Source organism: Lynx rufus, unplaced genomic scaffold (assembly GCF_022079265.1).
Source record: "Lynx rufus isolate CCGP_SWC_20201006 ecotype Redwood Valley unplaced genomic scaffold, mLynRuf1.p SCAF_12, whole genome shotgun sequence".
Classification (NCBI taxonomy): domain Eukaryota; kingdom Metazoa; phylum Chordata; class Mammalia; order Carnivora; family Felidae; genus Lynx; species Lynx rufus.
In genome coordinates, this window is record NW_025814826.1 from 55,741,238 (window position 1) to 55,769,237 (window position 28,000).

Sequence of the window (28,000 nt, forward strand, 5' to 3'; positions counted from 1 at the left end):
ACCAAATAAAGCCTCGTGTTAGTTCCAGTCCAACTTCAAAATTGCCGAAAACATGTTGATCTTGAGAGCTTCCTAGCGTTTGGAATCGTGCACCAGAGTCCATTATCATTCTGTCTTGCAGATGGCAATCTAACCTCAAAGAAAGTTAGTAACTTGCCCACGGCACCCAGTTAGTTTGGGCAAGGGCTGGATCCGACCTCAGGACTCCATCCTGGGCTCCCGAGTGGCGAATTTACACACTGCGTTGCACCGTGTCTTCACGGAGATCGCCTGGGACGGTGTCCTCGGAGACCTCCGGGGTTGTGGACACACAAGCCAACAATTACAGTGCGTTAAAATGGAATATGAGAAGCATGTCTGGGCCCCGTGCTCGAGGGGCGGGGAGCCCTGGCTGTGGCGCCAGCACTCAGCTGCTCTGGGGGCGAGCCCGAGTGCTTGTCCCCCAGGAAGGACGGTGCTGAGCCAGGCTGGCGGGGCTGGGGTGGTAGCCGTGGCCTCGAGCGGGCCGCCCCTCCCCGTCCAGCACCATCAAAGGCTGTCTCTTGGCTGGCAGGGTGGGAGCAGCAGGCCACCGGGTTTGCTCTGGACAGAGCCCGGTCTGTCTTTCCAGACGGTGCAGGGACAGGCAGGGAGCTGTGGCAGGGCACAGGACTGCACCTCTTCCGTCTTCCCTGGCAGAGGAAAGACACGGCCCTCACTTTGGTTTTTTTTCGTTAAGTCTGACAGATTTCTGCTCAAGCCGAAAACAGGGTACGCTTTGAACCTGAGCTAGAACTTGACTTTTTGCAGAAGCTCCTTCTTGTTACTCAGTTGGCTTTTTAAAAGAATAGCCATTTCATAGGCCACATTCTCATGATAGAAGTGTTAGTACCATCATCACGAACATTATTATTTTTTTATTCCTCTCTATAAAAGTTAAGTAGTATTACTGGCCTGGCTCGCGTGGTGTTTTAGCGCGTTTCAAAGAGCTTTTTCAACCACTTGTTAACTTTGATCTTCGCTATTACTATCTCTGTTTTGCAAATATGCAAGCTCAGGTTCAGAGATGGCAAGTAACTTGCCCGAGGTTGCACAGCTTATGGAGTAGCAAAATCCACACTCTGCTTGTTCCCAGGCACTGAGAATAGCACACAATGGCAATTTATCACACGAACTCCTCTTCAGACTCAGGTTTTAAATGTACCTTCTGCAGGACAGGGGGGCATAGGCTCCTTTTTTTTTAGGTGAAGGGACCCAAACTCAGGAGGAGTGACTCTCAGGGGCCACACAGCTCATTCCTTCCCAGCACCCCTGCCCCGTCCCAAAGGAGAGTGCTTTGGACACGTCGTTCAGCCACGGGGAGCCTCATCGACAAATATGCTGTCATATTTTGACGATGGGGGAATGTTGGGAGTGGCGTCCATGACGGAGGCCTGGTGTGTCTGCCTCTCCCTCCCCTGCCCCTCCCTCCCCTGCCCCTCCCTCCGCTCTGCCTGATGTCTCCACTGCTTCTCCCCAGGGATACCCCACCGCTCCCTTTCCAGAGCCCAAGGCTAGGGAATGACAGCTCCCGGACACAGCAAGCCACACTCTCTTTTTCTTCCCCTTTCACCACCTTGTCCACAGATGGTCCTCTTCTTTTGAGTGTGCGTATAGCTCACCGATCGGGGCAACAAAGCTGCCTCCTGTGCCGGCTGTGCTCGGAAATGAGCTAACTTTCACAACAACCGGTCAGAGGCAGGTGCTATTTAGTGTCTCCATTTAAAACAAAATTTTTTTTTTTTAGTTGTATTTATTTATTTGGAGAGAGAGAGCATGCACAAACAAGTGGGGGGAGGGGCAGAGAGAGAGGGAGAGAGACAGAGAATCTCGAGCAGGCTGTGCACCATCAGCACAGAGCCCGATGCGGGGCTTGAACTCACAAACCATGATGAGATCATGCGCTGAACCAAAATCAGGAGTCACACGCTTAACAGACTGAGCCACCCTGGCGCCCCAGCATCCCCATTTTATAGCTAAGGAAGTGGAGGCGTAGAGAGGTCAGTACATTTGTCCGAGGGCACGCAGCTTTTACATGGCAGTGCTGGGATTCAAACGCAGGCAGTCTGGCTTCATTTTGCCCCTGCTCTGGTATGCAGTTAGGCCTGTGGTTACCTTCTTCCAAGGGTAGCAGCATACGTTGTGCGACCAATGCCACCGTGATCCCCAGAGCGGCAAGGCAGGCGATGTCGTGGGCAGGAAGGGGAAAATGAGGTGTGGGCTGTACTTCTCGATGTTGCTTTTTTTTTTTTCTTTAAAAAATTTTTAATGTTTATTTATTTTTAAGAGACAGAGTGCGAGCAGGGGAGGGGCAGAGAGAGGGAGACCCAGAATCCGAAGCACGCTCCAGGCTCTGAGCTGTCAGCACAGCGCCCGAAGTGGGGCTCGACCCCACGAACCGTGAAATCATGACCTGAGCTGAAGTCGGATGCTCAGCCAACTGAGCTGCCCAGACGCCCCTGTAATTCATCCATTTAAATAAATAGAATTATTTAGCGCCTGTGGTACCCACTGTAACAAGCTTTATGCTTTCTGTTTTATTTGATCTTCCCCTGGGGGAAGACAGAGCAGGTTTACAGATCTGTTTTCCAGATGAGGAATGTGCCAGAGGCCACATGGGGGAGAGCCAGGATTTGACCCCGGGATTTCGGATTCCAGGTCCAAAGTTCAAGTGTATCTTGACCCCTGTGATCTGGAATCGGGGCTGTGTGCCTTCCACGGCTCAGTGACTCCAGGGGTGTGCCTGTGTGCTGCTGCGTCGAGGAGCAGAATAGGAACCACGATCACGTGGCCACAGGCATGGGGACGGTTGTGCCAGGCCCATTTCTGGGCATGTTAGGCGGGTTAACTCATGGAGCCCTCAGAACTCGCCACGAGGCGGATGCTGTTGCATCAGGGACACTGAGGGCTCAGGAGGTCGTCTGTGTTCACAGAGCTTGTAACTGGTAGCACTAAGGCTGAAACCTTCCAGGTGACCTGGGTCCTCACATCTTGTCATTGCCTGACACTGCCCCTCAAGGCTAAGTGTCCAGTCGTGGGGAGGGCGGGTGCCTCTGTGGCTCTAAGGGAAGAAGGGCAGGGGAGCTGGGGGATGTATCCCGAGTGCTGAGCGTGTTTTGCATCCATCTATCCTCATGGCTTCCTATCCATGTTTTCATCTTAATCCTGCACTTCCTGAGCGTTTATTGAGCAACTAACTAGTGTCTTCCAAGTGTTGCTAGATCCTGGAGATATAGAGGGTAAAAGCTCCATTGTCTGCACCCAGAGTTGCTCTGCTCATGACAAACTCCTTAAGGAAAGGAGGCAAGGAGCCGACATCTGCTCTATGCCGGGCCCTGCTTTAGGCCGTTGCAGGTGTCCTGTTAAGCTTTCGGTGTCTGAAATTCTCAGAGGCCTAGAACAAGCCCGGTGGGCAATGCCAGGAGCAGATTAGGGCTGAGGTGGCCAGCCCCTCGGGAGCCTTCTCCGCCAGACTCTCACCCCTTTCCTGCTGCCCCCAAATGAATATACAGGAGAGGCCCCTACAGAATTCGTATTCGGGTCCACTCAGTTCCCGGGAGCCGGGAATTGGCCTTAGGGAACTCTCCGTAGCGCTTGCTCTCTTGCTGTATCCATACTTGCTCTGGTGTGCCACAGTTTAGCAAGCTGTTCTTAGAAGGTCTCTCCTGCCTACCGCTATTTTGTCATCTGCAGCAAAACCCGGGTAACAGAATTCCTGGAAATATCCCTGGTTTCTTTCTCCTTACCAGTTCCCCTTGTTTGCCAGAAGGGATTAACGCAGACAGTCAAGGTATCAATTCTGCAGATCTGGCTCAGCCCCTGAAATTATTAAGTGTTGTTGTTGTTGTTATTATTATCATTATAGCATTTTCTAAGATGGAGGAGAATTGAGTCCTTATGCAGATGGGAAAACAGGGGAAAGTGAACCCCCGAGAGAGGGGCTGTTTGGTCCCAGGTCACCCAGCCTACGCCAGGAGCCAGGATCAGGCCTTGGTGGCTCTCACTTCCTCTCACCTCCTGGAGGTCTGTAGATAGGAGACACCCTTCCTGGAAAGACAACAGCTTTGGGGTGTTGCTGATAAGGCTAGATGGGTGTGCCTGGCAGGCCTAGAATAAAAGGATTACCAGGAGGGGCTGGGAATCGACCTTCCTTGAGGTGGGCCTGCAGATAAAGACGCTTTTGAAGTTCAGTTGGTGGCAGATAGGATCTTCGTGGCCGAGCCTGTCACCCACGAGCCTTCTGGATGGATGCATCCTGATAGGGAAATGAGCAAGCTGAAGATAGAAAAAGAGAACACTTATCGCTGGAGGCCTCTGCGGGGCTTGCTTTGAGTACTTCCTTCCTGCCCACCCGTTCTGGAGTCAGTCTCCACTTTGCAGATGCAATAACTGAGGCATAGCTAAAATCCTTTTCTGTTTTTTTGTTTTTTGTTTAAATCCTGATAGGGATACCTTGTTTCAGCTTCCTAGGACTCTTCAAAATGCAGTACACGGCTCACTATGCGACTGTTTAATTGAGCATATACTGCAGGCCAGGCACGGTGCTGTATCCGGGAAGCACAGAAATAAGCAGGATGCTCTCTTCCCTTGGGGAGCTTTTGGTCTCCAGGCAGGGGACATCTGGAGGAAAGGTCAGGTAATCACAGTAGGAGTCTGAGTTTCTGCTGGGGGCACAGGTTGCCATAAGCACACACAGCTTTCCATGGTGTGGGCTTGGACAGGAAGGAAGGAGTTAGGGGAAGGAGGAAGGAGGAAGGAAGGAAGGAAGGAAGGAAGGAAGGAAGGAAGGAAGGAGGGAAGGAAGGAAGGAAGGAAGGAAGGAAGGAAGGAAGGAAGGAAGGAAGGGAAGGAAGGAAAGGAAGGAAGGAAGGAAGGAAGGAAGGAAGGAAGGAAGGAAGGAAGGAGTGAGTGAGTGAGTGAGTTAGCCTGGGGAAGAGACGACCGGCAGGAGTGCTCTGCATTGGAGGAGGAAGGGGAGAGGGAAGTGGAGACCAACCAGGTCCTTGGAAAGACCATGTGACTTTGTGCTGAGGACAGTGGAGAGTTGTGGAGACGCAAGAGTGAGGTTAGCATTTCAGAAAGCTTGCCCTTGCTGCATTACAGACACAAGATACGGAAAATGGCAGAGAGGTGACAGGGGCCTGACCTGGGAGAGGGGTCCCATTAGAAAGAGAAGCTCCTGAGTGAGCTTGGGGGTTTATGGGAGGGAAAGAATCCACCATGCTGCCAGTGTCTGAAGGCCTCTGTGTGGATTTGGTGCCTCGCACCAGGAAATTTGGTGCCAGGAAATGGGGTGCGTGCGTGTGTGTGTGTGTGTGTGTGTGTGCACGCTCAGGTGAAGGAGAAATGATCTGGCGGCCCTGGGGCTAGGGTCAGGATGAGTCTGGACTGGAGCCACCATTGCAGGGGTGGGTAAACGGCTAAGGGTGGGTGAGACCTGCACCCAGGGCAGCCTCACCAGCAAGTCGAGGTCCTCCTTCTGGGCAGCTGTCCCGAAGGCTCCCAAGATGGAAGACCACAGCCCCATCCACGCCACCGAGGTGGAGCTGTGTGCCCCTGACTCCCATCACACAGTTCTCGTGTCAGAACCACTTAACAGCATGGATTGTTCTGCAAAACTAAAAAGCGAAGGATGTTCCTGGGTGCTTCACACCCTTAGGGTTCAGCTTCCAGTCCTTGTCGGACGAGTGGTGGTGATCTGTGGGGGCTCTCAGGACTCTCGCTTGGGTCCGAGTCAGTGTGCTCAGTGTTGACTGAGTCAACAGTGGCTAACATTGTATAGCCTCTTCTTTTGGTCTGTGAAATGGGTACAATCGGAACACGTCCGTATGTTACAGGTTTGTTGTGAGACCAGGAGACGAGGGGAGTGGAGCCCTGGGCAGTGTCTCCCACACTCAGGAGGTAGTTGCTCTACCCGTTATCCTCAAGTGCTCTGCTTTACGGTTCGATGGGCTTTTGACACATATTCCTTCATCACCTGGAAACCAGCACCTTGGGATGGGTGTAATCCACACCCCTGATTTTTTTAGTTCAGCTTCAGCGTTAAAGATCATCTAGTTATGGGGCGCCTGGGTGGCTCAGTTGGTTAAGCATCCAATTCTTGATTTCTGCTCAGGTCATGATCCCATGGTTTGTGGGTTCGAGCCCCACATCAGGCTCTGCGTTGATGGCGCGGAGCCTGCTTGGGATTCTCTCTCTCCTCCTCTCTCTGCTCCACTCCCACTAGGAGCAACTACCTCCTGAGTGTGGGAGACACTGCCCAGGGCTCCACTCCCCTCGTCTCCTGGTCTCACAACAAACCTGTAACATACGGATGTGCTCCGATTGTACCCATTTCACAGACCAAAAGAAGAGGCTATATAATGTCTCTCGCTCTCTCTCAGAATAAATGGATAAACTTAAAAAAAAAAAAAAATCATCTAGTTTTGCTGTGACCATATTTTATAGGCAAGAGAACTGAGGGACTCAGAGGGGCTAGGACCTGGGTCTCCTAAATTCCAGGCTTGGACTTTTTTTCTAATGGGGGGTCTTCTCCACTTTAATGTCCCTCTTTAATGGAGGAGCAGACTGAGATCTACAGTTGTGTGATTGATGTCAGATCCCCGCTGAGGTGGTCTGGGAAAGGGGGGTGTTTGGGAGAGGGTGTACCTGGGAGGTCTGACCTGGCCCGCGGTTCCTCTCTTTCCCCTACGAAATGGGGGTCTCATCTGGCCCAGCAGTCGCTTCCTCCTGGAGGTATCTACTGTGTGTGTTTCAAGTTCTAGGGTCTGCCTCCTCCTCTAGGGAGGCTTCCTGCCCCTGCCCCGGGCTGACTCCAGTGCCCTCCTCTGCTGTCTGGGTCCTGACCTCCCCTCTGTCACTACCAGGCTTTGCTAACTGCCTGCTTTCCCCGTAGTGAGAGCTTCTCTCCAGGTCCAGACCCAGTAAGCCTTGGTAGATGTCTGCTGGGTACTACCTGGGTCACAGCTGCTACGGGAAGGCCTCCAAGGAGTGTTCCTTTCGCCCTTTCCTGCCCTCTCTGATGAAAACCATGGCAGAGCATTTCCCCGCAGTACGAGCCCAGAGGGACAGATACGTTTCCTTAGATAATTTTCATTTTGCCACTCAGAAGGCGGCCCTGTTTTCTAGCAGCGTTTGCAATATTAAGACTAACTTTATATACTTCTCCCTTGAGTTCCTGGTTCATTTAGCAGATATTCACTCAACAGACATATACGTATCTGCTCTGTGCCAGGCACCGGCTTTGGCACTTGGGAGACATCAGGGACTGCTCTGTCTGGGGAGGAAGCTGATGAGGCAAGAAGTCCGCGTTAGGCTGGACGCAGAGGCCAGCGGGGTCTTTGGTCTGGGCGCCCGGGGGTCCATCCTGGCGGTTTGCCCCACTTCTCTGACTCTTACTTTGCATCTATGTCGACTGGGCAGCTGGAGTCTCCTTCCGGTTCTGGGATTATTTCTTCTTCCCGTGACTCTTGTGAACGGCTGGGTGGCCAGTGGGGGATGGCCGTGTCCCCACCCACTAAGGCTGCCGCCAGAGGAGGGAGGAGGGAACCCAGCCAGAGTGCTCACAGGCAGACTGTGTGAGGAGCAGCGTGGGGGGCGGGCAGGACTGGCAGACGGGGGCAGGGGGGGACGGAAAGGTGCTCCATGGAGGCCGTGCTAGGGCAGGCCCGACGGCAGCAGCTGCTGTGAGGAGCCTCTTCCTCCCAGACCCGGGTGCTTTCTGCCCCGCGGTGGGCCTGCTCATCCCGTCAGAAACAGGAGGCCAGCGGTTAATCCGTGCAGAAATATTTACTGGTTGTGCCTTTCATGCACTGGCCCTGTTCTCAGCTCCTGGGAGACAGCAGTGGGCAGCCCAAGGCTCTGATGAGGCCGGCAGCTGATGGCGGAGGTCCTCGGGAGGCTGCCCGATGTTAATGCAGAGTCAGGGCTGGAAAACCAGCCAAAGAGGATTTCGTAATAAAGAGACTAATTGCAGTTCCAGCTGTAGGAGGTTTTGCAGGGGGTGTGCTGAGAGGGTCACTTACTTGGTTTGTGTTCCATTAAATTTCATTACTAAGAGGCCTGTTAAATTCTGGTGGATCAATATAGCTGGTGTTTTCCTAACCGAGGGACGAAGGATACTAATAACATCACAGCGGGCAAACTTTAGCAGGGGTTTTACTTCCGGTGTTACCGCCCCGTGATGCGGGACTTCCTTAGCCTTTGGAGGCACTCAGGAGTCCAAAAAGCTGCAGGAAGAGGCAGGGCGCGTATCTTCGCTCCCATTACATGGCTGAGGCAACTGAGGCACCCGCAGGCCACACCAGTTGCTTGGGGTCACACACCTGGTAAGTGGCAGAGCTGTAGGTGGGCCTCAGGTTCTGGGACTGTACCCTCCTCTCCTTCCTTTCTGAGCAAGGACGGATCTCTCCTCCCGCGGAGGTCTTTTCCGCTATGCCTTTGCGAAACGGGGTGTAGATGGGGGCAGAGAGGTGGGGGGGCTGGGTCTTGTTCCACATCCGGGCAGTCAGAGAGAGCCTCTGGAGCAGTGAAAAGCTTTCTGTGGGGGTGCAGATGTCCTGTAACCTGCACTGGCTGATACGGGAGCCCCTAGCCACAGGTGGCTGCTGAGTGCTCTAAATACAGCTGTAGCATCTGAGAAACAGCAATTAAAACAAAAAAAAGGTTATTTATTTATTTTGAGAGAGAGAGAGAAAGAGAGAGAAAGGACGTATATGCAAGAGCAGGGGAGGGGCAGCGAGAGAAAGGGAGAGAATCCCAAGCAGGTTCCAGGCTGTCAGCACACCTCACAGCCGTGAGATCATGTCCCGAGCTGAAATCAAGAGTCGGTCGCTCAACTGACTGAGCCACCCAGGTGCCCCAGAGAAACAACAGTTCCAATGTGGATTCATTTTCATTTGTTTAAATTTAAGCTGATGGCTTGGGTCCGCCCCATTGGGCAGAACTTCAGGTCTGAGGTTCTGGGGGCACCTGACTTCTTTGGCTCTCTAAAGAGTTTCCAGGTTCTCAGCTTGATGCTCCTCATTAGTAAGGGCTGGCTGGCAATTCTGAGCCTTTCCAGATGGAGCTCAGGGCAGTCCCTGCTTGGACTGTGGTTCAGCTAAGATGTGAGAACCAAGCTCAGGCCATAGAGGGGCGTGGGAAGGGCTTTGTGCAAGCCACACGTCTATCGGGTTCGACCTTGCATCTTGTAGCTTCATAGCAAGGAGTGTCTGTCGGGGGGGGGGACGTCAGAGCGTCTCCCTCCCTTTCCTGCAGGCCCCCCACACCCAGCAGGGGACCCCCATAGACTGCTGACACCAGCTCGGGGAGACTGATTGGAGTCTGGTCACCTGACAGCTCCTCCGGTAATGAGTGTGTGTTTCTGGAGCCTCCTGGGATGTCGCCCCAGGATGATGGTAGGTTGTGTGCTCTGTACAGGAATGACTCTCCACCCACTGTGGCAAAGGGAGAGGTCAGGAGGAGGGCAGGGTTTCTCTCTGAGTGGCAGCTGGACTGGGGGCCTCTTGTGGGAGATCAGGAACGAACTGGGCAGTGGATCCAGAGGAAGGGGGATTAACTCCTGGGGGCTTGGGGAAGGGGTAGAGGGAGAAGAGGACTCTAGGATCAGTCCTGTGAAGGCTGGGGCTTTGTCTCTTTGTCACCCTATCCCCCAGGCCCCACTGTGGGGCACAGCGTAGGCTCGCAACACAGTGTTAGCGGGAGGGAAGGTGAGTGACAGGTGCTAACACTGTGGCCACCCTGAGAAGGGCTGTGTTCTGGACAGAACCACGGGTCTGCACGTGCCCCTGCCTAAGCCCTAACGCAAGGCTCAGCCCCGCTGGGTCTAGAGCGTGCTCCATGGCGCTGCAGAGAATGAGGCCGCTTCAGGGAAGGCTCACGCTGTGTTTTTGCAGCCTACTCTGAGACCTCTCTTAAAACAAGGACAGCTTACCTGGTCAGTCTTTCTGCCACAAAGATGGAAAGGAAAAGTATGCCAAGTACTTCAACACTCCTTTTCATCTCAGGGTCATCCATCTAGATAAGGAGATGAGCTCCCTTGCGGGGTTCTGTAACTTGCCCAAGGTCACAGGGCAGGACACTGAAAAATATTTGGGCATACACAGGCCTCGCTTATGGACAGGAAAAGTCTGTCTGGTCAGCTTACCACAACTAACATTTACTGATGCCTGTGGTATGCTTGGGTGCTTCCTTGGGAGGGCACTTTGGGGTTTAAAGGGATACTACGGGATCCTGTGACCTTGGAGTGCCAGCTCCTGCTCTCTGATGGCCTTTTTCGTTCGCGCTGACGATCACGGGCAGCAGAGTGGAGCCTAGGCAATGTTTGTGGAAGGACCGCCGGGCTGGTGGGACAAATGCATCCTCCAGGGTTTTCCAGGCGGCTGCGAGGGAGAAGTTCTGGATCTGTCAGAGCTGTGTGGACACGCCTACCGCACCCAGCAGTGCACGTGACCCCTTTGCAGTGACACCCACCTGCCTGGCCTCTTAGGGAACAGGATCTGTGCTCAACTGTCCCTTCTAACAGGTACGGGTCTGGGAACCTCTGTTGTCCAGACGCCCCGCACCTGGGTGCCTCTTGAGCGTGAGCTCTGGGTCAGCGGTGGGGTGGGGTGGGGTGGGGTGGGGGTGGAGGTGGACCCGGACCCTTTTCAGAAGTACCATTAGGAAGAAGCCAAGGTAATACTGATGTGAATGTGGCGGCTAAGAGTTCCTGGGATGAGGGCCAGGCTGGCACGTGCACCAGGTTCTCTGGTTTTGCAGACATGCGGTGCCCAGGCTCTGTGTTAGGGGCTCTGTGAGTCCCTGTCAGCTGAATCCTGGGAGGTCACAGCTGACCTGGACACCGGCTTAGGTGAAAGCTGGCCAGCGGGGCATATCTGAGAGGTTGTGATTAGGGGTAGTGGGTTGAATTGTGTACCCCAGAAAGGTGTGCTAATCCTCAGTACCTGTGAATGTCACCTTCTTTGGGAATAGGGTCTGTGCAGATGTCAACGAGTTAAGATGAGGTCGTTTTGGAGTAGGACGAGCTCTGAATCCAGTGGCTGGTGTTTTTGTGAGAGCATATGGATATGGAAAGGGACAGAGGCCATGCGGAGACGGGGACAGAGATAGACCCCTGCATCTGCCAGATCTCCCAACAGCCAGAAGCCTGGAGAGAGGCAAGCAAGGATTCTTTCTAGAGCCTTCCAAGAGAGCAGGGGTCTGTTGACACCTCCGTTTTGGGCTTCCAGCCTCCGGAACTGTGTGGCAATAGCTTTCTGCTGTCTAAGCCACCTGGTTTGTGGTCATTTGTGCGTATGGCAGCTCTAGGAGACTTAACACAGAAGGGAATCCCATCCTTTCCCGAAGTGAGGGCTTTCCTGACTCCATTTAGAGCCTGGGATTGTGAGTCCATAAATGCATTTTGGTATTCATCTCTGTTGATAGGATTTGACATTCTCTCCCTCATTTGTTCATTATTCTTGGCATTTACAATGTCTCAGGATCTGTCTTTAACTCTGCTGAAATCTGTTCGTCCCTGTCCCAGTCATCCAAGACTGCAACCCATAGTGTGCCCCAACCAGGGAGTAACCCCACCCTCTGGCTATCCCATCTCCTTTCTTCTTGGGTGGGGAGCATCTCTGACCTACCTAAAACCTACCCAATCCATCTCAGACCCTCTCCTTCCGGGATACCCTTAGGGGCCCCTCCTGGGCTCCTCACCCCTGCCCCAATTCCATCAGTCTCTTGAATCGGTCACTGACTACCCTGTGGCTCATGTTGTCCTCAGACTGGCATTTGGTCCCACAGAAGTTCCCTGTTGCTTACTATGAGTGCTCTGCAGACAGTTTCTTATTTGCCCCGCAGAGAAGCTCCGGGAGGGCTCCCATTACCCCGCTCTACGGAGAAGTGTCAGAAAGGGGCATCCCTGCGTCCCAAAGCTTGTCCATGGGCAGCTGGCCTTCACACCTAGGTCTGCCCAACCCCATAGTCTGGTGCTCCACTGCTCCCACCCCGTGCCCAGCCTCTGCAGGAGGTGGCTGAGGTCCAGCTGGCTTAGAGAGATTTTCACAAGTACTTGATCTGTTCAGAATTGCTTGTGAGGGCCTCAGGAATATTAGCGTTAAGGGAGTTCTTGAGAGGGCCGGCTGTGTCTCCAGCCCCTTGCCCTGGGCTGGCATACAGCAGGAGCCCAATAATGTGTTTTGACCAAAGGGAGGAATCAGAGAAGCAGCAGCCCTTGAGCCAGGGCAGAATGGGAGAGCCCGGCCTCCGGAACCTGCCAGGCTCTTAAGACCCAACTCTGCCGTGCGACATCTGTGCCCCCACTTTCCTCATCTGTAAAATGGGGATAAGGACAGCAGAGACTCCAAAGCTTACTGTGAGGGTTTCCGGAGTTCCCGTGGGTGATTGTGCATGGAGGTTCTTGGCCGCTCGCCAGTGTGCCGGAAACGTGGCCTCTGGTAATTGAGGTCCAGGGAGCATTTATTGCAGGTCATTTGGGAATGGGGAAGGGAAGAGCAGAGGCCTGGCCTTTGAACAGTCTTGCGGAATGAGTCTTCCAGGCAGAGTGTGGAAGAGGGCCCCATAAGCATCTTCTACCCGGGCCAAGAGCAGCCGGGCTGGTCCCTTCACCGGGGAGATGCCGGGCAGCCTGCCCCCCGGAGCCCGCAGGTTCTCAGCCGCTCTTGCTGCACCCCAGGGTTGAGGGTTACTGTTCCCCCGGAACGGCTGCCCCTGTGTCTCCCTGCAGTGGCGACACCAACCACAGCTCCTGCCACAGCGGTTGAGAGCCTCTTCTGGGCCTGGCACGGGGCGCACGGCCTCTCCCCCAGCAGCGCGGGGAAGGTTTTGCCCACTCCGCAGAGGAGGGGTCATCCTGCACTCTCCACCTGTTCCCTCCAGAGGTGCGGGGCTGGCAGCCTCTGGAAACCGTGCACCCCAGGAGGAGGCCCGGCCCTTGCCATCTGCTGCCTCTGTGGCAGGGACACACGAGTCTGCACAGGACGGGCGGAAGACCAGGGTCGGGCAGGGATGGCCCTGGGCTCATCAGTGTGGCTTCCATTGTTGGTCAGGTGCTTTTCAGTGGCCTCCGTGAGCCAGATGGCTCCAGCTGGCCTGCTCTTCTGCTTTGCAGGAGATCCTGGGCTGAGCAGGAGGCAGGGCGTGGGGGAAGCCCTTGCCATTTGCCAGTCACTCAGAGAGCGCCTGTTCCAAGAGGAGCTGTTGAACTGTGGCCTAAATACATTGAGAAAGATTCCCTCCTCTTGCAATCGTGGGCTTGGGGCTTTGGAGGAGAAATTACTGGCTGCTGTTGCCCGAGCTAGATGTGCCACAGCCCTGTGGCACCACAGGGTCAGCTTTATGAAACTGCTGTGCCTGGGCCCCTCCCCGCCAGAGAACCTGATGTAATTGTGCTGGGAGGGACCCACCAGGGGATCCTCCTGGCAGCCAGGCTTGAGCAGCGCTTGGTCATTTGCCTGTGTGCCGTCCCTCCCCACACGTGGCACATGAAGTCCTCGGAGACAAATCAGACAAGGGAAGGAGAGTGACAAAACGAGCCCGCACTTAGCGCCCAGTGTTGCCTGGCTCTGTATGGAGTGCTTGGGGCCCCCCTACTCCCCCCACCCGAGCCCCTATGAAGAAGGTTCTGCAGTATCCCCACTGGATGGAGGCAGATCTGAGGTCGTAGGGTGCGAGGACAGGTGCGGCCGTACAGGGTTGGTAAGGCTGGCGTCAGGACTGGACTCAGATCACCTGTGATTCCCAAGTGCTGACCCCCACGTTGAGCGCCCCTGCCCAGGCCAAGGGGACAGCTGTCTGTTGAGATTGCTGTTCACGCCAGGATTCCCACCTGGGTCCTCCCGTATAGAAAATGAAAGTCCCGGGGCGCCTGGGTGGCGCAGTCGGTTAAGCGTCCGACTTCAGCCAGGTCACGATCTCACGGTCCGTGAGTTCGAGCCCCGTGTCAGGCTCTGGGCTGATGGCTCGGAGCCTGGAGCCTGTTTCCGATTCTGTGTCTCCCTCTCTCTCTGCCCCTCCCCCGTTCATGCTCTGTCTCTCTCTGTCCCAAAAATAAATAAACGTTGAAAATGAAAGTCCCATACGACCTTGATTGGGCTCCATGTGTAGAAACTGGTCTGAGTTGCCTTTCTGAAAAAGACTTGGTTTGGGAAATTCGGTGTTTAAATTATTTTTAGGCCTCTCAGCAGAATTTTGTTTTAGGAGGATGAGCATTTAAATATATACAGATCCGGGCTTTTCTATTCCTGCTTGAGCACCGTGGGCGTGGCAGAGAGGAGGAAAACTGATCTCATAAAGCTGAGATGACCAGATACTGCCAGAAGCACCACGGGGCCTGCGAGACTGACATCGCTAATGTGTGACCCCATGGGTGCCTGCATTTTCCGTTCTCTGATTCGAGGTCATGGTTCTTTCACTTGCTCCTCAGATGCCTCTGGGGTTTGATCGTTTCTCACCTCCTGAATTCTGTTTCTAGTGCGCCAGAGTTCCACCCATTTCTTTCCTATATATTATTGAAGTTTGGCCAATACGAAATAGTCATCAGCATCAATACTGCTGTCATTTATTGCATGAAGAATGGAAATGGACAAGAAAACAAAATCAGTAACCCTGCCCCTCCCTTGCCAATCAGATTGCTTTCGGATGTGTGATATGTCTGTCCATACATTAACTTACAATTTCACATAGGCATAGGTCTGGGAAATTTCGTAGTCTGTTTTTTACCTGATGTTGTATCATAGGCATTTTTCCATTTTTTTGAAGTGCCTTACACATGATCGTTAAAAAAAATTTTTTTTTAATGTTTATTTTTGAGAGAGAGAGAGGGGGCACAAGTGAGGCAGGTGTGGTGGGGGGGTTGGTGGTGCAGAGAGAGGGAGGGAGACACAGAATCCAAAGCAGGCTCCCGGCTCCGAGCTGTCAGCACAGAGCCCGATGTAGGGCTCGAACTCGTGAAGTGTGAGATCGTGACCTGAGCCGAAGTCATACACTCCACCGACTGAGCCACCCAGGCACCCCTTGAACGATCCTTTTGAAAGCACTCATCAAGTCGATAAATTATATTCTTCGCCAGTTCTCTGTTGTTGACAAATTAAGGTTCCTAGTGGTTTGCTGTAGAAATTATGAGTGCTTTGAACATCTCTGTGCGTATCTCTCTTCCCTTCTCGGAAAATCCTTTGGACACACTCTCCGCAGAAGGATGATTGAGTCAAAAGGCGCAGTTTTCTGGCTCTCGACCCATATTGCCAAATTACATTCAAATAAGGTTGTCCATGTTGCCACCATCAACAGGTGGGTGTGCCAGTTGCCCCACAGCCTCGTCAACACCGGCTGTTATTAGCTTAAAAAATTATAACTCAGTAGACGCAAAACGGTCTCTTGTTAAATTTATGCTTTTTTTTTTGGGGGGGCGCCTGGGTGGCTCAGTCGGTTGGGCGGCCGACTTCGGCTCAGGTCACGATCTCACACTCCGTGAGTTCGAGCCCCGCGTCGGGCTCTGTGCTGACCGCTCAGAGCCTGGAGCCTGTTTCAGATTCTGTGTCTCCCTCTCTCTCTGACCCTCCCCCGTTCATGCTCTGTCTCTCTCTGTCTCAAAAATAAATAAACGTTAAAAAAAAAAAAAATTAAAAAAAAAATTTATGCTTTTTTTTTTTTTTTTAATCCTTAACGAGGCCAAATTTTTTTCGTCTGCTTGTTTGCCCACTCTCTTTGGAAGTGCTGCTTTTGGCTGTTGCTCCTGACAATTGCGTGACTCTCCACGCGGAAGCCTTCAAGCCGAGCCGGTGGTGAGGCAGCCTTTCCTTAAAATGAGTGAGCTTCAGAGCTGAGCCTTTGTGCGAAATGCTGATTAGCACCCTGGCTCCCGCGTGGAACGGCGGCTGGGGTTGAAGCTCTTCTGTGTGAGATCTGAACTGGGCCCTGTGGTCCCCATGACTTCACACTTCACACTCTTTCCCGCTAGATTTGTGTCGTGGACAAGGTGTGGTTTTTCTTCAGAAAGCTTTGAGATACAACTCTTTCAACTATTTTTGGGCTTCCTAGCTAAAACAAAAAAAAAAAAGAAGAAGAAGAAAAAGAAGAAGAAAAGTTCCCGTGTGTGCCTGTTGAATCTCTGTTTGTGGTGCCGTCTGCGTTTCTGGATAGCTTTCTCTCATTTTCTCTCACTGCTTCACCTCCCCACATCCTGTGAGGTCAGGAGGCTCCTCCGGTCTCCTGTTTATCTCTGACCCTGCTATATCCCTTCGCTCTCCAGCTGGACCCTTCCCCCCTCCCCACGAAGGCCGGGGCTAGTTGGGAGAAGCCGGACGGGTTTCGAGGAGGCCCGGCTGCCCCCGCGAGAGTAAAACTTCCGTTCAGCCGACGGGGAATACTTGCACGGGAAGGGAAATTTCAGTTTCACCTCGCAGAATCGTAGGGTGAAAGCAACCTCAGAGGTCACCTCTTCCACCCCCTATCTGGAGCAGGCCTCCCCTCTATGGCATGAATGAAGTCAGCCTCCCCGTTGCTGGCACCCCTCCCGTGCTGGGCAGTCCGCATCTTTCTTGTTGAATAAAAGCCATCTCGTGTAGGCTTAATGCCCTTAAAATGAGGACGTCCAATGGGGAAGGGTTTGGGGAAAAGCAGCAGGACTTGAGGAAGGGCTTTACTACATAGTTTTTGCTACTGGCACGGGATGCTCCAACACGCTATGCATTCCGATCTGACGGTGTCTTGGGGAAGCTCTCTGGGCCTCATTTTACCCGTCTGTGACTTGGGGACGGTGTGGCTGGCCTTCAGAATTAGTGATCACTCATGGAAAGCCCAGCAGGGCCGGGCACTGAGGAGGCTGGAGTTGAATGGCCGTTGTGCACGATTTCTGTAGGATGGGTCCATTCTTTGATGCCAGGGTTCTCTTCTTCTGTCTGGGCTGATGCTTGGGTTGAGACTTTACCTGTAGTCACTTGAAATCATTGTCACTTATGAGAAGTCTTGTTCTTCTGTCCTCCCTGCCCGGGGAGAAGTTATATAACCACCTTGACGGGCCTGAGTTGTGGGCACACGGAGACTGTGCCAGAGTCTGGAGAGGCCGCGTCAAGACAGCCTGTGATTTCTCGACATGGAAGTGACTGGTTTCTCTTCCGTAGCCCCTTCCCTCTGTCATTCTTAATGTGCATGGATTGGGTCCCCTTGCCGGCCTTGAGGGCCTATGTTCCTCAGCCCGTGCTGGGCCAGCTCCAGGGAGGGATCTGGGGGAGGCTGTCCCTGTTATGGGAACTGGAGGGGCACCTCTGTCTGCCTAGAATTCCATTCTCCACTTGTTTTTCCTTTTGTTCTTTTCACTCGGCTTTGAGAGTGGGGGCTGTGGACATTTCGGTGCCAAGACGTTGGAGCCCCTTGAGCGGTTGACCTTGGAGTCCACATGCAGCAACTCCAGTCTTTGAACCAACTGCCTGAGATTCAGGGTCTCCAGCTGCACTGTTTCTTTCCCGGCCACTGACTTGCTTTGTGAGTTTAGACGAGCCCCTGGGTTTCCTGAAGCTTCATTTCTTTCTGTAGGAAAGCAAGAGGATGCTTTCTCAAAGCTCTTAAACTCGTTTGGCAACTGACATCTAGGTGCTTGGGTTAAATTGGGGTATGGTCCCCCTGGTGTCCTCACCCCAGCTCCATCAAGCCCCCTGGAGGGGCCTCACACGAGACTCTTGAAGCCCTCAGGATGGGTAGCGAGCCATGGGGGGGGTAGCTCTGGACGGCTCCTCAGTAGGCCCGTGACCCGCGATCTGTCAACGCTGCGTCCCTTGTCCACTTTCGAGCACCCTGTGTGTCAGTGCTTTGCATAGGCTTGGTTCCTGTCTGCAGGCACCTTGCTCTTTTGATCACAGATAAGGCCTGAGGCTCAGGGAGGTGGGTTCTGCCGAGGCCAGGTTGAGCAGGAAGGAAGTGGAAGGAAGTGGCGGGGCCTCACCTCCAGCCCAGGTCGCTCGGCGGCAAAAGCCCGTGTGCTTCAGCTGTGAGCTTTACTGCCTCCCCGTGACTTTCCCCTTCACCTGACACCTGGCTGGTGCTCTGGGTTGTCACCCCTGCCCGCCCCCTCGGATGGCCTCAGCATTTGGCCTCTTAGATGTTCCCAGCTCAGGGACGAGTAGCAATGGGCCAAAAGCACCTGTGCTTTCTGGAATACACTGTGCTGCTTAACAAACCGTCTGTTACATCGCTTGTTTCATAATTTTCCCAAATAAATGTTCTCTCTTCCCGTTGTCCTCGTCGCTTGCGTACTTTTGCTCGCACAAACACGAGGCTCCTGCTAACCCCCCTTTCCCTCAGCACTCCTGTCTGTTTCCCGGGCTTCATCTTCAGAAATGAGGACACTCTCAGTGGGCAGGGTGGGTGTCTGAACGAGGATGGTCCCAGGGCCTGTACATTTCTTAGGGGGCCTGAGGCCGGGGTCTGGGGTTCTCCGGTGTTGATTCTGCCCCTGAGGCTGCCTGCTCAGAATGGAGGCTCTGGGCACCCCCCGGGTCCCCATCTGCCTGAGGAGCAGAGCAGACTAGGGGTTCGAATCAACTGCCAACAACCTAAGGGATGGATTATTTAAGAAACCTTGCATCCGTTCTGTCACGTAGTACCTCTGTTCCTCAACCTCGATGGCTTCCTGTCTCTATAGGATTAAGTCTCCAAACCACAGTACTATTTTCAGGACCCTCCATTGGCTGCTGCCTCCGCTAGTGATGGGAACGTCCTGGCCCGCTTTCATAGTGACGGATGTTATGGCTGGAGACGCTGTCTCTACTTTCCGTCTCTGGGCTGTCACAGAGGCTCCGTGAAGAGGGTGTTTATTTTACTCCACGTCTGATGAGCGGCGTCAGGACTCAGTTCGCTAATGCTGATGTCTCATTTCTCTTATTTCATGTGCCCTCCTCCATTCTGTCACTTCCAAGCTGCTCACCTTCTCCAGGAAGGTCCCCATGGGTGGCTTCCTCAGCATCTTCATCATTAATGGTTCTTGAGAACCGTGACAAACGCTTTACGCTAATTACCTACTTTAACTGACCCCAAATCATTGTTACCTTCCATTTGTTGTGTAGCTTCCCTGGGTGTGACTTCCTTGTTCAGTAAGGCAAGTCTGTCCATCCATCCATTTATCCATCTGGTCATCATCTAACCGTTCATCAGACATTTCACCAAGCTCCTTTCCTGTACTGGGTGCCCGGGTGGAAAAGGAGCAAGAAAACGAGTCTCTACGTGAAGGATCTGGGATTCACCCACACATTCCAGCCACCATTACGAACAGGTGTTTGCTGCCTTAGAGCTCTCACTCATTGCTTATAGCCATGAGCCCAGCCTCTAGCATCCTGGCCAATGGGGCGCTCCAAGGAAGCAGCTGCCATCTCGGAATGAACTCTGCTTGTCCTGCTCCCGGAGACTTCATCCTGGTGTCGCCGGGCCTGAGCATCCATCCGAAGAATCTTCTTGATGCCGGTTGGGTTCCCTGGAAAGCAGATGCTGAGCTGTAGATCAGTCAGCCAGATGCTGGTTACGGCACGCTTTTGGCATCCACAGCTGTGCAGCCGAGGGGGAAGAATTCAAGAGTGGGCAGAGGATGAGGTCAGCCCATACCAGTCTCCCAGCAAAGGCCTCAGCCAACCCATGGGCGCTCTAGAGCTGGAATGGCCCTTTGGAATGGGCCAGAATTGAGATAACGGGTTGACCAGTCATTGCACATGTGCTCGGTTGGAAGGATGCACAACCTTGAGCAAGGTCATTGTCTTCAGCCAGGGCAGTCTCCAAAGAGGGCTGACAGCTGGAGGTAATCTTCTGCCAGCACTGTCAGCAGCTGCTTTGGTCGATGGCTGTGAGCATAATTGTCTGCTGCGTTCACCATTTCTTCCCCAGTACCTAGCACACAACAGGCACCCACTATTTTGGGGGATAGAATTGCCTCAGCTTTATGGAAGCCGTGGGATTAATTCATTCAGCGAGTATTTACCGTGTTGGCAAAGATGTTCGGAGCTATTGCGCATCAGGCACCATTGCTGCTCTTATGCAGTTTCTAGTCAGGGGGTTTAGGGCGCTTTCAGCATTGGTGGTTCAACACTGCCTTCCTGGAAGAGGTAATCTTCATGCTGGGGGTGTGACTTCCCGGATGGTGGGCCCTGGGCCAGGGTTAAGCCCAGTGTTTTCTGGGCCCCCCTAAGGAATGTAGACATATTACGATGGAGAATGAATGGGTAAGGGGTGTTTTACTCAGGGAGGGGAATCTCCACCCAGCCCACCTGTCAGCGCACCTGTCCGCCCTGGGAAATTCCCTCGTTTAACTTACATTCACTGATGTTTGGGCTCCCAGTAGCCTGGAACTTCCCCAGGGGTCCCATTGGCCCAGCGACTTGCATCATTTGGGCAGTTGGAGAATGGAGGGATGCCTTTTTTGAGCTGAATGGAAATATGTATTTCTCCTCTGAGTCACCAAAAACTACAGCCCAGGGTGTAAGCGACCACGTAGTCTTTTTTTTTCCTGTATGTAAATGAGCTGTCATCACAGTTCAGGAAGTACAGACTCTGAGCAGGGAGGAGGCGACGGAATCAGTGAATGTTAGATCTGAAAGAGACCCTAAGGTTGCTAGGCCCAACCCCTTTCCTCTGTGAGAGGCCTGGAGTAGGAGGGAAGGGACCCTTAAGGTCACCGGGCAGATTTGGACTTGGACAAAGGGGCCAGCTCTTGGCTGCCCGTAGTTCGCTGTTTTTTCCCAGCCCGCTCGCCACCCCACAGGGGGCACAGCCTGGCGTGTGGCAGGTTGTTTTTATCTGCACACATCACCTGATGATCCGAGAGGCTTTTACCGAAAGCGATGGCTTTGATGTTCTGGGTGACGAGACCCGAGTGCGCTGGCAGGAAGGGAGGTTTTTGGGGTTGGAGAAATGAAAACTATTTACCTTTGGGGTTGATTTAATAACACCTCTGGGGTCGGGGGGAGGTGGGAGGGTGTTTGTAAGGGAAAGTTGAATATAACTGTGGGTACACACAGGAGAGTCTGAGGTGGAAGGCCAGGAGGTAAGATGCTTCCAGGTTTCAGGGGAAAGCGCCTGGGAAGGCTGACCCTGCAGAAACCTCCCTCCTCCACGCCGCCCTCCGCCACCGCACCCTCGGTTTCCATGGGAGGATTTGCACACAGTTTCTGTGTCGCTTATCAGCCGAATGGTGTGGGGCCGCCTTGGACAGCCGGTCTGGAAGCTGGCCATCTCTGACCCCAAATGCTTTCTCCGCGGGACAGTGGTGGGTCCTCACTCATCCTCCAGGGGCGGACACGTAGGGTCTCAGAGCCCAGTTTCTGGAGCTAGACTTCTGTGTCATTGGTGGGGAGCACCTTTCCTCATCATTCCGTGCCTCTGTCTTTTGAGAGAAGGTGTGAGTCCTGCCCACCTCCCGGGTCACCGTAGGGACGGCGGCCCTGCTCGCGGTTCCCGGCGCGTGTGACAGTTGGACAAGCGTGATAGGGTTATGTTGGGTGGCTTTCCCGCGTTGCCGTAAACAGCAGCTCTGGGGATTCAGGACCCCTGGGCCGGCCTCTTTGGCGAGCGAATCTACCCCTGCCTAGTGCAAGGGGTGGTGCTGCTTCTCCCGGGCTTTCAGTCATTGCCATTGCCGTGCCTCAGCCTCTGAAAGCTGGAGGGTGTGTGGGGAGTGACAGCTGTGCCCCAGCTTGTTGTGCCGCACGCCATGGCTCCCTGCTTACACAGCATCCCGGTCGATTTCTTTTGCCTCCTTTGTATTAAAAACACAAAACACGGGGGGCCTCCTGGGTAGCTCCGTCGGTTAAGCGTCCGACTTCGGCTCAGGTGGTGATCTCCTGGTTCATGAGTTCAAGCCCCGCATCGGGCTCTGTGCTGTCAGCTCAGAGCCTTGACCCTGCTTTAAATTGTGTGTCTCCCTCTCTCTCTGCCCCTCCCCTGCTTTCTCCCTCTCTCTCAAAAATAAATAAACATTAAAAAAAACCCAACAAAACCTTCTTGATTACAGAAGTTATTCAGAAGGTGAAACTCAGAAGGGATAAAAAGGTTCTTCACGAAGACCCCTACCCGTCCATGTCCCCGAACCTGTTTCTCTTCCCTGATGACACCCACGTCCTGGGTTGTTGGGTCTTCTTGTCCGTGTGTTGCTGGACTCCTTGCAAAACAAGACGAATGTGCGTGCCTCTACAAACAAGTGCTGAGCACCTACTGTGTGCAGCGCTGGGCCAGCGCTGAGGGGAGCCTGGGGTCTCGGCTCCCTGTAGCTTCCCGCTGCATTGAGACCTCTGCATGGCCAAGCAGGTGGCCTCGGCCGCAGGGGAGGGGCTGGACTTAGTGCTGGCTGCTCTATTTCCCGTGGGGCCCACCTCCCCTTTGCCTGTGGAAATCCGGTGGAGGTGGTCTGGGCTCCAATCCCAGCCGCCCCCCTGCCGCTGCAGATGAAACCCCGAGGGAGCTTCCCTCCAGCCTCGGTTTCCTACAGAATAAGCTGAGAATAATGATAGCATTTGCCACAAGGTGTCTTGGGAGGATCAGGTGCAGAAAGTTCTTTTAACACCACCTGGCACATAGTGAACACCAGCCTTGGCTGCCCTGCCCCCTCCAAGGGCACTGCTGCTCTTGTCTCCTCCCCCGCCCTCCCCTGCCACCGGCTCAGTGCCTGATGCCTCCCATGCAGGCCGCCAAGCCAGGCCCTGGGGCATAGTAACAGAGGAGGCATCCATTTGTCTTTCTTTTCCTTGGCAGGAGGGGGTGGAGGTGCAAATTGAATTCCAGCTTCAGCCTTTGTAGTTTTCTGCACAATCCGTTGTAACATTTGTACCTGAGGTGCCATGGTTTTTGTGGGAAAGGCTTGTGTTTGGCCATGCGTGCATGGTTGAGGCCAGCCCAGCAAGTCCGCGTCTCCTGTCCTGCTCCTGGGCTGTCTGTCATCTTTCATCCTGACGTGGCTTTAAACTGTCGGAAAGAATTGCAGGGATGATACAGAGAACCTACCATACAGTCCGATTCAGCAGTTGTTAATTCACACTCCACCGGGACCCCTTCTCTCTCTCTCTCTCTCTCTCTCTCTCTCTCTCTCTCTACCGGGAACTCTCTCTCTCTGTCTCTCTCTGTCTCTCTCTCTCTCTCTCTCTCACACACACACACACACACACACACACACACACACGTACACACACACAGTTTTTGTCTCAACCATCTGAGAGTAAGTTGCAGACATGCCTTTTATCCCTAAATATTCAGTGTGTGTTTCCTAAGAACCAGGACATCCTCTCACGAACCACCAGGTGACAATCAAACAATCAAATGCAGGACATTTAGCGGGGCTACACTTGTATCATTCAATCCACAGGCCACACACAGTTTCATCACCTGTCCCGGTAATGGGCTTTGGGACCACGCTTCCTGATTCCGGATCACCACTGCTCTCAGTCGCCATGTCTCCTCAGCCTCCCTTTATCTTGGAACAGTCCCCTGGCTGTTCTTGACCTTGATGTTTTGGACGAGTCCAGGCCAGTCGCTGTGTAGAACGTCCTTCGGCGTGGGTTGGGGCCTTCATTCCTGAAAGTCCATATGGTACCGCTTGCTTTTCTCCATGCTCTGTAATCCTTGGCGGTCCTGCAGGGCTGGTTTGTAATAAGCAAACTAAGGCGTAGGAAGGTCAAGTGAATGGTCCACGGACACCTTCCTGGGAAGTGGCAGAGCTGGGATTCAAATCCAAGACTGTCTGGTCTGTGTGCCCAGCAACACGGATAATGACGGCACGTAGACCCTGAGAATAACCAGGTGTTACTCAAGCACTTGCTCTGAACCAGGCGCCTTACTTAGCACGTCTCCTGAATGCATCCTTGCCACAGCCCGCAAAGGTAACTGCTCTTATGAGCCCTGATTACACGTGGTGATCAGAGGGGTCAAGTAAATTGCCCAGGGTGCACAGCTATTAGCTGGTAGGACTAGCTCGGACCCCAGCAGCCTGCGTCCTGAGTGCACATGTCACCTCTGCGTTCAGCCCTGCTGGACCTCATAGAATTGGGGGCAACACTGATAATACCTCTGATGTCCTTCTGGATCACTGCTGGGGCCCCGTGCTGAGCCAGGCTGGAGGCTTTCACCGGCTTGTCTGGCTTTGCTGACTTTCCAGGAGAGTCCTTTCCCCAGGCCTTTTCCAGAGGGAGTAAACACATCCCAGGGCTGGCGCCTGCTCTCAGGGGCTTCTTGGGGACAGCTGTCCCGTCCATCTACTTCTGCAGGTGCTGTAGTCCACCTCGGTGGCATTTTGATGATTTCCAAGTCAGGGATCCCTGTGTAGTCTTTCATTTCACGGCCAGCTCTCTCTCCTGCCAAGCAGCCCAGGGCCCCCACCTCCAAGTGGCTGGTCCTGGCTGCCTTCAGCGTACCCAGTTGGCTCCATTGCCCAGGCAGCATATAAGTGGCATTCGAGGCCAACTGACCCGATGATATGCTCTCGATCGTTAGTTATTCAGTACTGTAGGTCATACTCTGTGCCCTCACCTTCCTGTCGGAGACAGGAAGATGATATGGCCCTGCCTCTGGGTTGTAGAGCAGAGGACCCCTGGGCACAGGACACACTTGCAATTCCACTGGCAGAGCCAGTGAGGGCCCTGAGCACAACAGGAGAGGGCCCGTCTCTGTGCCCCAGTCTGCCTCTCACTTCCTCGGGACCTTGGGGTCGTGGGCACTCTGATTCCTTATTCATTTGGACACAGCATTGGGCCCCAGCAGTGATCCCAGGCCACATCAGGGAAGCGTTATCAGCATCCTGAGAAGGCCCAAGGCCCCCTGGTTCAGATGCAGGGTATCTCTGTCACCTGCAGAGCAGGTGAAATGTCCTGTCCTTGAGACAGAGTGTCAGGCAGGACGTTCGTTCTGGGAGTAGCAGCCGCCTCACCCAGGCCCCAGCACAAGCGACGTGTCAGACTTCCCTAAGCACCCAGCTCTCTCCTCTGCTGCCACTGATGGATTCCTGAGGAGTAGCCAAGAGACTCCTGTCACCCTGTGCTGGACCGGTCCCCTTTGGCCCTGGCTTGTCTCTGTGGGTGGGAAGTGACCACACCGGCCGTCAGGCTCAGTGCCTTGAGGCAGGGCTGTGACCGTCCCCACCTTGACCGCCCTGGCCGGCGCACGACTCCCCACCCCCGGCTCTGGCAGCCAGCACCTGGCTGGACTGGCCCCTGGGAGAAACTTGGAAGTTCTGGTTCCTCATTTTCCACGGAACATTGCTCTGTGCGTGTGGTTTAAAACGGTAATTAAAAACATTCATCAATTGGTTGCCTTGGAAAGAGGTTCTTGTTCCGCAGGAGCCGATGCGTATTACCGCCGCTGTTCTCTCCAGGAGGAAGCAGTGAGCTTGCAAAGCAGTGATTCGGCTGCGGAGTCACGACTGGGTGTCGGGCAGCCCCCGTAGCCCCTCCGACCGTTAGTTTCCAGGTCTGTAAGATGGAGATGGGGCTCATGCTGTGCCCTGCCGTCCTGGGGTCATGGTGAGTGCTCGGGATGGTCCTGTGGGGATATGCCTCGGCAGGGTGCCCTGTACCGATGGTGCTTGTAAATGACGCCGTTAGCTTGATCCGGTACGGTTCTCTCCTGCTTTCCTGTCCGTAGAGCACCTCTCGTGCGTACCGCCGTTTACTGCTGGAGGCACAGCCGGAGGATGGCTGAGTGTTAACCCACTGCATGGATTCCCAGGGCTTTGCTTGTTCCCTTGGCCCCGAGGACCGAGCCCCTACACCAAGTCATCGTGCTGAGACAGGAGGAGGGGAGACCTTTTCCTCCTGACTGGGAGGAGACTACGAAGTTAAGGCCCAAGCATTTGCTTAAATGATGTTCTGGGCATTTCTGAGTATTCACAACAGGTCCGGCCCCATGCTAAGCTCTGCAGAGGCTCTCACTTGACACTAACAAACCTTTAAGGGGCGCCTCGGTGGCCCAGTCGGTGAAGCGTCCAACTTCAGCTCAGGTCGTGATCTCACACTCCGTGAGTTAGAGCCCCGAATGTTCGAGCCCCAGCTCAGAGCCTGCAGCCTGCTTCCCCTCCCTTTCTCTCTGTTCCTCCCCCGCTTGCATTCGGTGTCTCTCTGTCTCTCAAAAATGAATAAACGTTAAGATGAGAAACTGAGGCTCAGAGGGTCACTTGCTCCAGCCCCTAAGAATTAGACTCTGGTAGACCTGGGATGCCAATCTAGGTCGTCTAACAACCAGGGAGCTGGGCTCTTGCCCTCTCCAGGGAATAAGGCGAATGCATTTTGACAGTAAGGCACAAAAGTGCCTTAAAAATAGGGAGGCGCCAGTAGCTGGAGCGTAGATGTGCCCAGGAGGGCTTCCTTCTGAGCGGGTTGCCAGTCAAGGGACTTCCCTGAGTGCTGGGGGTTGAGCCCCTTTTGGTGGGTGCTGGGTGCTGGGGCTGGACGGACGGGCGAGCCCAGCACCTGGTGGGAGGAGACAGGCACTCCTGGGCTTGCAGAACTGCTGTGGGTCCGTCTGCGATACTAACACGTCCAGGGGAGGAGTGTGACAACCAGGGGGCCTCAGAGAAGCAACCTGTGACCAAATTTTTCCTGGAGGAGAGAGAAGGAGTGGACGGTGGGGAATCCAAGCCACCTGGCCTCTGCTGTGGCTGTGGGGTGAGCGTGTTTCTCCAGCTGTTCCCCCACTTGAGGGTAAATGCCCTTGCACAATTTGTCAGTCTTATTCTGAGCCCGTGTTCACTCGCCCCATCTTCTTGGTGATTTGGCGGCCAGGGTGCCAGGGGTCTTTGGTGTACAGGAGGGAGGTCTGGAATGGGGGAGAATCACCCCGTTGTAAATGTGATTTGGCTCTGCTTCAGGTGCCTTAGGCCCCTCCAGAGCTGGTAAGACCAGCAGCGGCCCCCTCGCCCTTTTCCCCCCAGCCCTTTGGGCCGATTATCAGTTAGGATAAGAATCCCTGGTGAAGCTACATTTTTTGTTCCCTGAGTAATGCATGATGTCTACCGATCACATGTTACCCGATGACAGTGTTGAGCTCAGATAAAACTTACATCGAAGTTAATCTGACGCAGCTTCCAGGGTTCATATTACCCCCATCATCTGTGCAATGGGCTGGGCATCCGGGGACAGGACATTCTCAGAATGGAGTTACTGGGTGTGTTTCTCATTTCCCTTTACCCAGACTTCCTGGACTCAGGTGAATGGAAAAGCTTTAGCGGGGGAGGAAAACGTGATCGATCAGCCAGGGCTTTGGAGTCAGGAAGACCTGACTTTCAGTTCTGGCCTGGCCTCTTAGGTGACTTCTGAAATATGGAGCCATCGAAACTGGTCTTATAGGATTAAATGGCTTAATGCAGTGGAATGTCTAACACGGCGCTTGGCACATGGTGGTTGCTCAGTAAATGTCTGCTTTTCTGAAGTTTCTCATTTAGCATGTATTAATATGCCCTTGGTAGTTTTTCACAGGATTGAAACATCTCATCCATTTTGTATAAGCATTAATACTAATAATTCTCGGTCCTTTTCTTGCATGTTTACAGAATCCTGTCCTACCTGAGATTTTGGTGCCTTCAATCTGAAAAAAATATGTATCCCTCTGGTACTCTAGAGGAACTTGAGAACAGTCCTTCTCTGAACTAAAGCCAGACCATTGTGGGATTTGGAGACTAAAGGTAAGAGATTTCTTCTCTTGAACTTTGTGGAGCAAAAAAAAAAAAAAAAAAAAAAAGGCCTTGGGAATCGGCGATCTCCTGCAACACAAGTTGGGGTGTGGTTCTTGACTTCTTGGCCTCGCTTCCTGTGCTGGTTTGAGAAGCTGGCTTCCCGTAATCTCACCTTGACACACAGGACCTGGTTCTCGGTGTTCAGGGGCCTCAGTGCTGTGCTTTCGGAGCTCTCCCTCTGGCCCTGGCCGAGGATGGAGCCCACCACCTCCTAGGGGGGCTACCCCAAGCCTTTCCTCCTGGCAGAAGGTGACGGGTGCTCTGGCTGTCCTGCTGAGACGTGTGGGG

General features: G+C 53.8%; 1 long non-coding RNA gene across 1 annotated transcript in view; it reads left to right on the plus strand.

The window, feature by feature from the left end:
• LOC124507806 (uncharacterized) overlaps nucleotides 1–28,000 on the plus strand; it is a 277,191-nt gene that overhangs the window by 121,978 nt on the left and 127,213 nt on the right. Inside the window, exon 3 of the long non-coding RNA XR_006961129.1 lies at nucleotides 27,530–27,661. This is a non-coding gene — a long non-coding RNA (uncharacterized LOC124507806). The remainder of the gene's footprint in view (nucleotides 1–27,529; nucleotides 27,662–28,000) is intronic.